The 10,271-nt window shown below is 46.0% G+C and overlaps 1 pseudogene; it reads left to right on the forward strand.

The window, feature by feature from the left end:
- Window positions 1-1,124: 1,124 nt before the first annotated feature.
- On the forward strand, window positions 1,125-2,242 carry LOC102730158 (phosphatidylinositol N-acetylglucosaminyltransferase subunit P pseudogene; annotated as a pseudogene).
- Window positions 2,243-10,271: the final 8,029 nt, after the last annotated feature.

A 10,271-nucleotide genomic window follows, 5' to 3' on the forward strand; every position in this document is an offset into this window, starting at 1 on the left:
GCATACAGAGTCCCCCTCGGGGAGAAGGAAAAAGTGCTGGAGAATGATGTACCACCGTGGGAACTCAGCTAAGGCCAGAGAACTGTGCACCTGAAATATTTTAAGTGCTCAATGCTATGTTTAGTCACAGTGAAAAAGTGAATGAGGGGCTGATGCATGTCACAACATGGGTGGACACTGAAAACAGCCCCAGTGACAGAAGCCAGACAGAAAAGTCCACCCAGATTGGAACCATCTTGCTCTTTACATCCACCAAGGTTACCCAAATAAGGCAAAGTGTCGGGAGCAGTTCCAGAAGAAGGAAACTGGATCCGAATGGAAAAGGACACTTCAGACAGTGGGGCAGGTGGTGACAGTGGAAGTGGGCCTGCGGTCTGGGTTATAATGTGGAAACCGGGATGATTTCCTCACTTAGGGTTATGTGCTGGTTCCGCGGGACAGTGTCCCTGTTTGGGGTAAAACGCACTGAAGCACCCCGCGTGAAGTGGTAAATGTAGTGAGGAAACGACCGCTGGGGGGTGTGAGTGTGGAGAGAGAGTATTTGTGCTGCTGGGACAGGTTTACCGCAGAGTCAGTCACTCTTCCAAACAACCACGTCAGCACCTCCCAGAGAAGCAGAGACGCCAACCTCGGTGATGGAGGCGGAGCCCTACCCAGATCCTGACGGTGTGGACGCGGGAAGGAGCCCGCAGGGCCGAGGCCCGGGGAGCACGAGCACCGCGGCGGCTGTCCACTCCCTGACTGCAGACTGAGCAGCCCCAGGAACCGAATCCGAGTGGCACATGAACACAGACCCCGCGACCACGGAGCGGATCCGAGCTCAGGAAGGGGAGACCCGACAGCCCCGCGCACAGCACCGCGCGGGACCCCACGGCACCGCACACAAAGCCCCAGCATCTACACAGCACGCCGTTCCTCAGAGGGGTCCTGGGAGCTCGCACCCCCTCCGCAGTCCCCGCTCAGGAGGCTTCTCCTCACCTTCTCCTCCCTCGGCGAGTCCTGACGAGGCCGGACTCCTCCCGAAGTCTCCACAGCGGGTCCTGAGGAGGCCTGGCTCCTGTCAGTGTGGACGCGGACCCACATCCTCCACAGAGGGTCCTGAGGAGGCCGGCTCCTGACTGTGGATGAGGCCCCACGTCCTCCCGAAGCCTGGGCGTCAGCACAGTGGGTCGGTCCTGAGGCCTTGGAACGCCCGTCTGCGCACAGCGGAGGAGGGCTGAGCCCGCATGCCCCGCCACGGGTCGGGGAGCCGGACTCGGGCGCCCCCTGCGGGCGGTGGGGGCAGTGCAGGATGCAGGGCACTCCGTTCAGTGGAGGCACCTGTCCCTTCTGGGGTCCTGTGGAATCCATTACATTTTGGAAATTCAAACTGAAATGGAGTCCAATTATCCCCTGACTTCTCCAGAAATAGAAACAATTAATTAGAAACCATATGGAATTAAGTGAAATGCAGACACACGCTTTACAACTTACACCAAAATTCGTTCAAAATTATAGATAAATTTAAAATGTAAAACTATCGGGCCGTCCCCGGCTCTCGCGTGCTCCGGGCCAGCAACGGTCACAGTGCGCCTGCGCCTGGGCGGGAAGCGGAGGGCGCCGTAGCGACCCGGCCTTTCCTTTAGTTTTTCCCTCTCTTCGCCCCCAAGGAGGCTTTCCAGAAGGTGCTTGCGCGGGGGACTCGGCGCTGAAGTGGCCGAGCTGTCGGGAGGGGCCTGAGTGGGCGTTTCGAGGACCCAAGATTGTCTAAAGCCACAGGGGAAATGGTGGGAAATTCACCGTCGCCCTTGCCAGAAAGAGCGATTTATGGCTTTGTTCTTTTCTTAAGCTCCCAATTTGGCTTCATCCTGTATCTTGTGTGGGCATTTATTCCTGAATATTGGCTAAACTCCTTAGGATTAACCTATTGGCCTCAGAAATACTGGGCAGTTGCATTGCCCGTCTACTTCCTCATTACTATAGTAATTGGTTACGTACTCTTATTTGGAATAAACATGATGAGTACCTCTCCACTCAACTCCATTCATACAATCACAGATAACTCTGCTAAAAATCAACAGCAGAAGAAATACCAAGAAGATGCCATCCCGGCATTAAGAGAGATTCCTATTAGTGAAGTAAACCAAATGTTCTTCCTAGCAACTAAATAACTTTATGCCAAGAACTAAATTGTATGTACACTAACACCGAACATTTACTATAATTTTGTATGTAATAATTTTGACCATAATTATTTTGACTCTCTCTCGTACCTAATATTGAAATGTAAAAAAGTAAGTTGGTTCTTTTAGATTAAGTTCTATTAATATTATAAAAGTTCTTGAGTATGTTATTAATGAACAGAATAAATAAAATACTGCATTACCATATAAAAATAAAATGTAAAACTATCAAAATATCAAAAAGAAAATCCACATGGCCTTGGGTTCGGTGATGAGCTTTAGCACACAACACCAAAAGCCAATCCACAAAAGAAAAAAATTGATAACGTGAACTTTCTAAAATTAAAACTTCTGTTCTGTGAAAGACCTTGCTCAGAAAACTAAAAGACAAGCCACAAACTGGGAGGAAATATTCGCAAAGCACAAATCTGGTAAAAGATTTGTATTCAAAATATACAAAAGACTATCAGAACTCAACGATAAGGAAACAAACATCCTAATTGATAATGGGTAAGGATCTGAACAGATGCCTGGACAAAGAAGATATACAAGTACAAAATAAGCATACAAAAATATGCTCGACATCATCATTAGGAAAGTACAAATTTAAACAACACCGAGACAGGACTGCACGCCTATCACAAATGCTAAACTCCAAAAACAGGAATACCAATTGCTGGATGATGAGGAATGGCAGCAACTGTCCCTTCAGAAGACAGTTTGGCCATTTTTTCCAAACCTAAATATGTCTCATGTTAAGATCCAACAATTGCACTTCTAGTATTTAGACAACTGCTTTGAAAAACTATTTCCAAACAAAAATTCACATGCAGTTATGCATAGTAGCTCTATTCATAATGATTACAAACTTAAAGAAACCAGGATGTCCTTCCATAAATGAATCCATAAGCCAACTGAGTACATCCATGTGAAGGAAGCAGACTATGCCATGCAAAATATGCCTCTTTGGCACAAGAGTTATTTGGGCTGATTAATTTTAAGAAGCAGCAGACATAGGAGAATCTCTGAAAACTGGGTAAAAGTTGCCATTTCATGAGTGAAATGTACACTTACAAAGGAAAGCTCCATTTGTAAGCCTGTCTCCCTCTGTATCAGGAACAGAATTACTAAATCTTAAGAAACTCTTACCAAAAGAGAAGGCACAGACTTAAATCTGTGTAACAACCATACCCTCGTTTACTGTGCTTACCTGATAACACCCCTTAACAGGCCTTCCCACCACCCAAAATCTTTTGGTCTTTAGTTGAAGATGGCATTTAGGGTGAGGGATGGGCCACTTCAAGGAATTACTTTCTTTTCCTGGGTATCTCCCATGAATACAGGACGTATGCATGCTGTTAAACTTTGACTTGTTTTTCTCCTGTTAATCTATTCAGCAATAAAAAGCAATGAACCATCACCTCATACAATGACATGGATGAACTTTACATGTATTTTTCTAAGTGAAAGAATCCAGTCTGAAAAGGATTCTTTTTCACTGAGTGACCCCATTTGTAGGAGATTCTGGAAAAGGCAAAACTAGAGATGATAAAAGGATCAGGGGGTGAATTCTATGATATTTTAATGATTTATACCTGCCACTATGCATTTGTCAAGACCCAAAACCTTTTGGGGTACCTGGCTGGCTCAGTCGGTGAAACATGCAACTCTTGATCTTGGGGTTGTGAATTCAAGCCCCATGTTGGGTGTGGAGATTACTTAAAAATGAAATCTTTAATAAAAGACAAACACACATTTTTACATCCTAAAGAGTAAATCATAAACTGCTGAAATTAAGTTGTTCAGGATGTGGGAGTGTCACAGGATGGTGTAGGGGCCAAGGGCAGGCTGCCCCAAATCTGCCACTTTGACATATAGATCATTTTAAATAAAAGTTACTTAAGAGACAGCCTATGCAATGAGGACACTTAGACCCTCCTCTGTCACCCTGGAAGCAGGAAATCTATCTCCCATGTGAAGATGTCCCTGTACCAGGAGGTAAAGAGATTTCGACATCACCAGAGATGGGAGATTTGGAGCCCATAAGGCTGTATAAACAACCCTTGTTACTTTTTACTAATTTACGACCCCAGCCCAAATTCTGTTTAGAATTCCTTACTAATTGAAGCTCCCAAGGTTAAGTTTTCTTTGTCCTGTGATTTCATCACAGGTGTATTTTCTCTTTGTCCAAAAAGTATAAAACCTGACTTCCTTGGTTATTTCTTTACACCTCAGTTTCATTATTGGGTCTCCATGTGCACATCATTACACTTTGGGGTTTTTTTTCTCCTATTAATCTGTCTTGGGTCGATTTCATTCTTATTCCCATGGTAAGAACGTTGGACCAAGGAAAATTTCTTCCTCCCCTTCAATGGAATACAGAACATGACACATAATCTAACTGTATTAGAAACATATGAGGGAAAAAACCCTCACTGTAGGTTTTATGACAAAAGGTGCTGACCTAAGGAACCTTGGAAACGAATGGAATCTGTAGATTAAAGAAAAACTGTACTGTATGTACCCAGTGGACTCTATTTGATAAAGTTCTTTCCCATCAGAGTGGTAGCTAACAGTTCTGAAAACACCACATCTGTAATCTGGAATGGAGCAATGAATTAAATAAAGGGCCAGTGGTGAGAGCCAGATTTGTCACTGTTAGAGTAGGAAGTTACAGATCAGCAAAGGAAGAAGATCACAATCTCCATGTGGTGATGGACCAGGTTGGAGACATCAGTATAAACTCATCTTTAGCTTAATATGGACACAGACGGTTCCACATAGAAATCTTTATCATTAGGTGTGTCGACATAGGTGGGAATACAGGCATATATTGCCCTGCATTGTCCACTGAGCACATTTAGCTCCCATGTGTAAGACTTTAATACCATTCTCTACTAACCAAGGCTCCTTGAAGAACTTGCTGACACTAGAACTGAGACAGTAAGTATAGGAGCCAAGATAATCTTGATGTATCAGAAAGTAAGGAAGTACGAAGAAAAGAGCCACAGAGATGGAATGATGTCAACGGAAAACAGGAGCCAATGGAAAGCGCTCTCCATCACCAAAGCAGGAATGAGCCAGTGACCAAACACTGTAGTGCTGGAGCGTAACCTACCCTGGTGTCCACACTAGTAAAAATAAATGATTTTTTAAAAAGAAACCACAGGCCCAAAATGGAGTCACTTATGTCAAGAGACCCAAGCCAGCAAACCAAGACTTACTACCTGACCTAACTGCATTTCCACACACCCTCACCTCCACATAAACTTTAACCAATCAACCTGGAAAATAAACTGAATGGCCCCTCTGTTCCCCTTAGGAGGGGGACATTGCTTGAAATAGTGCATCCTTTTCTAGTAATTTCCTTTTTTTCAATCCCCTCTCTGCCTTTAGAATCCTTCCCCTCCCTGCAGCTCAAAGGAGCCCCTTCCTTTTTGCTAAATGGGATGCTGCCTGTTTCATGAATTGTTCAATGAAGCCAATGGGATTGGGATCTTTTAAATTACTTGGTTGCATTTTTATTAACAAATTACATAGTATTTTATAAGCGGGATTGAATAGACCTCTCCTATAAGAATTCCAAATAATAGATGTAGATACTCAACCATTCATCAAGGAAATGGAGCTAACTCCCCTCTCCTAAAGTGTGGGCTCAGAACAGTGTCTTCCTGCATATGGGAAAGAGTAACTTCCTGGTGGGGAAGCCTGACCAACGCTGCCTCAGCCAGGTGACCACCGTCAACACGGACAGTGACAAATATTCCCTTGTTATTAAGTAATGACAAAGCACTTTACCTCCCTGATCTGCTCCTCAAAACCCATAACCCCTGTCTAATCATGAGGAAAACAAGTAAATCCCAATGTGGGACTTTCTACAAAATGCCTGACCAGTCCTCCTCAACACTGCCAAGGTCATTGAAACAAAGCAAGTCTGAGAAACTGTCACAGCCAAGGAGAGCCTAAAGGGACATGATGAGCACATATCACGTGGTGCCCTGCATGGGATCCTGGAGCGAGAAAACGTGGAAGAGAGGGAACCTGAATAAAATACGGACTTTAGCTAAAAATAACATATCAGTATTTGTTCATTAACTGTGACAATTTTGTAGAAAACTAGAAAAAGAGGAGACATTAGGGGCACCTGTGTGGCTCAGTGAGTTAAGCATCTGCCTTCGGCTCAGGTCATGATCCCAGGGTCCTGGGATCAAGCCCCACATCGGACTCTCTGCTCAGCAGGAGCCTGCTTCTCCCTCTCCCTGCCGCTCACCCTGCTTGTGCTCTCTCTCTCTCTTTGTCAAATAAATAAATAAAATCTTTTTTAAAAAAAAAAGTAGACATTAAAGGTCAAATAAGAAAAACCTATTGCATCAGACTGGAAGCCTAGAGGAGATGGGTGATTTCCTAATAAAAATGCACAATAACAAAATGGATCCTAAAATAAGGAAAAAACAAGCAGACCAATTAGCCATCCAGGGCCTCTTCCTCCTGCTGGTTCTCCTCTCACTGTTTTTGGGTTTTCCTCTCCCAGGACAGAGAAGGAACAGGGACAGAACTGTTCTGGAGCTGCCCTGAGACCTGACCCCACTCACTGTCTTCCTCTACCCCAGCCATGCTCTGCCCAGTGAGGACACCGTGCCTGGAGAGTCTAAGGGATTGTTGATCCTGATGTGTCACCTAGCTCTTTTTTGGCAAGGGACTAGACACACTTACTGAAGTAAAAGGAGTTAATATTTTTTAATGGTAGAAATACATTAATACTTGCAAGAGACAAGAGTGGGTATTGACCTGGCAGGCCCAGGGGCTTACACTCTCACAATGTGACCTGGACCCTCTCCAACCCTCCATCCTGCTAAATGCTCTGGGGTGGCCCCATTCACAGGCAAGTCTCTCTCACTGCATCTGGGGCCTCCCACAACTCCAGGCTGACAACCACTCACCATCCATTCTACTGTGAAGGGTTTCTCTTTCCCTTGGGTTCCATGAAAAGTCATGGCTTTAAGTGTCTTTGGCCCGGCTTGGGTCACACTCTCATCATTGAAGCCATCAGAGCACCCAGAAGATAGAGCAAGGGGTTGGGTAGACTTGCATCATACGCCCATCTCTGAGGTGGGTGGAAGGTGGGGTCTGCCCTCTGGAACTGTTTGGATGGGAGGCAGGTGAGATGGGGTTCCCAAAGGCAAGCTGACTTGGACGTGAGAAGAGATGCCAGGCTGGGAAAGCAGCAGATTCCACATCACTGGCGACTGACTGCACGGCTTTGGAATCTGAAGCCCAAGGAAAGAAGGGATCACTTAGGGTCACGGGCTGCAGCCGCCCATCCAGTGCTCTTGCTGTTTTCCCATGACGGCAAGGCACTCTTCCACTTGCTGAAAAAGCAACTTTGCTGTTGGTGGGAAACTCAAGGCTCCTGCCTTGGACGTTGGGTCCTCACATCCCAGAGACTGGAAGGCACATAGACCTCACTCTTCTCCCTGGGAGGAGGGAGCCCCGGAGTCACACCTGCCCCCCCAACATTAATCACTCATCCCCAAAGAACAAACTGGCTCATTCTCTAGTCTCTTCTCTCTCCTTTACGAAGAGCAGAGACCAAATGTGAGGATGATAAGGAAATTATCCCTCATTGAAACAGTGGGAGGCTCAAGTCAAGGATTATTCCACACCACGAATCCACAGTGGCAGACTTTCTGGAGGCCACAGTCCCTGAATCATGCATGTGACTCTCTGAAACCAGTCAGCCTCACTGAGAAACTGCCTGCTGGGAGACACAGTTACTCCTATAACCTTAATTCTTAACAAATACGTATGTCAAAGGTTTACATCACAATCAGGAGGCCAAAGGACTGCAGGGCCAGTCTGCTGTATGGCTGTATGGCTATTGTGGACAGGGCCACATCCAACATTTGGAGGGTTAAGAGACTGTGAAGGAGGAGACACTTGTCTCAACCACACAGACTTTGGGAATGGAAACATCCTGTGGGGCTGTCTACACTGCCCATGGACCTGTTATACTGCCAAGAGCACAGTCAGCTCAGTAATTGCCATGGGGGTTGTCAAGACCCTGCCTGGCCTGAGCTGGAGCGCCACAGATGCCTCCCTGGATGGTCAGAGGCCAAGGGCTGTCCTGTCTACTGACTGTTTCCTGTGGATCACTCAGATGGGACGAAGGATCTAGCCAGTGCCGGGGGGGCCCACCAGCCCGCAAGAAGGCTGCACATGGGGGCGGGCAGGCCACGGCAGTCAGTCCTATATAAATCCGTTCGTGTCTACTGAGTGCCCTCGTGGGGTTGGGCCATGCTGGAACTTGCGGCTGCCCAGGCAGAGTGGGGCCAGCGGCACCCTTCCCAGGTGGGAGGGCGGAAGAACCCTGTATAACCTCTGAGGCCCTCTATAACCCTTGACTGGGGTTGAGTTGGATCTGAAACAGTCAGTGATCAGGTGGACATTTCACTTTTCTTATGTTAGAGCCCAGGAGTGAGGGGCCTAAAACCAATGCTCCAGCTCACCTCTGACTCGTGTATGACCCTGGGTGAGTCCTATCTATCCTGGAGGCCCAGGGAGATGGAGGAGGGGGAATAAAGCTAATTATGCTTAAACCTAACCCAGACTGTGGCCGCGATCCAGACCCTGGCCCTGACCCCAACCCTTGACCCTCACCTCAACCCCACCCAGATTCTCAGACTGATCCACACTTGCAACATGAACAGGCCCAAATCAGTTTTAGAGGGTTATTTTCTCCAGAGAGCTGCTCAGCTGTGCACTCCTGCCCACATGCCCATGGAGGTGGCCCTGCCTCCTGAGGATGCACAGATTGCTGACTCCCACACCTCTTGCATACGTCACCCAGCAGCATGGTGGGGTTTGTTTTGATTTTTTGCTAAGTTTTATTTTAATCCAAGGACTTTGATTCATACAAAATGTCATTGTAGAAACAACAGCAGAATCCAAAGTCTGGGTGATCAATATTACTCAGGCAGCAAACTCATCAATCACAGGATTGTTTTAAAGCAGGTCCCAGTTGTATTGCATGGTTGGGACTTCTTTTTGGTTTTTTTTAACACTGTTCTAAAATATAAAGTTTTGCAACAACTGGGTACCTGGGTGGCTCAGTTGGTTAAGCGACTACCTTCGGCTCAGGTCATGATCCTGGAGTCCCGGGATCGAGTCCCAGTTGGGCTCCCTGCTCAGCAGGGAGTCTGCTTCTCCCTCTGACCCTCCCCCCTCTCATGCGCGCTCTATCTCATTCTCTCTCTCTCTCAAATAAATAAATAAAATCTTAAAAAATAAAAAATAAAAAAATAAAGTTTTGCAACAAACCTTTAATTTATATCAATTATAATTAAAAATAAATAAGTACATTGTATCAAAAAGTACAAAGATATACATTTCATACACATACTTGTATATATGTGTATATGTATGTATTTTACATGCACACATAACTTATTCAAACTACAGCCACTGCTTGACTGGTCCAGATGCAGACAAATGGCTAATGCATTTCTAATTTGGCAACTCACTAGGAGATCTCAGTGGAAACATATGATAGCTGAGAAGAGACAGAACCAACGCTCAAAGTCAGGAAAACAAGACACAGTATCTCTTCCCCCACTCCCTGTAGTTTTCACCAATGCCAGTGTCTAGAAGAATCCAGACAGACTGGTGAGGCTGTGTGGGGCTAGAACAGTGATTCTCCACCCAGCATGGCCTGGGAAGCAGCTGTGGTTCTGCACAGAATGGATACATTCACAATAACATGGGCCAGAGATGAAACATCAGTATCAAAATACACATCCTTCTGCTTTGCAACAGGAACACAGCTATCTCATGCAGAGTCTGAGATACCAGTTATTATTTCCTACTGCAGTAAAATACTCTGTAATCTTAAAGTTTCAGAGTGTTGTGCCTTCCAGTAAGGAAATTCTATAAAATGGTTTGGTCACAATCATGCTGAAACCCTAGAACAGGTGGTGGTCTTACGTGATTTATTTCTATTGAATGGGTGTCTTTGGTTGCATAGCCCTGTGGGTTAACGACATCCACTCACTGGGACACACCTCCACACAGAGAAACGCACACACGTCACAGGCCAAGTTTCTTTAAGGTGAG

Source organism: Leptonychotes weddellii, chromosome 6 (genome assembly GCF_054177405.1).
Source record: "Leptonychotes weddellii isolate Sample4059 chromosome 6, ASM5417740v2, whole genome shotgun sequence".
Classification (NCBI taxonomy): Eukaryota; Metazoa; Chordata; class Mammalia; order Carnivora; family Phocidae; genus Leptonychotes; species Leptonychotes weddellii.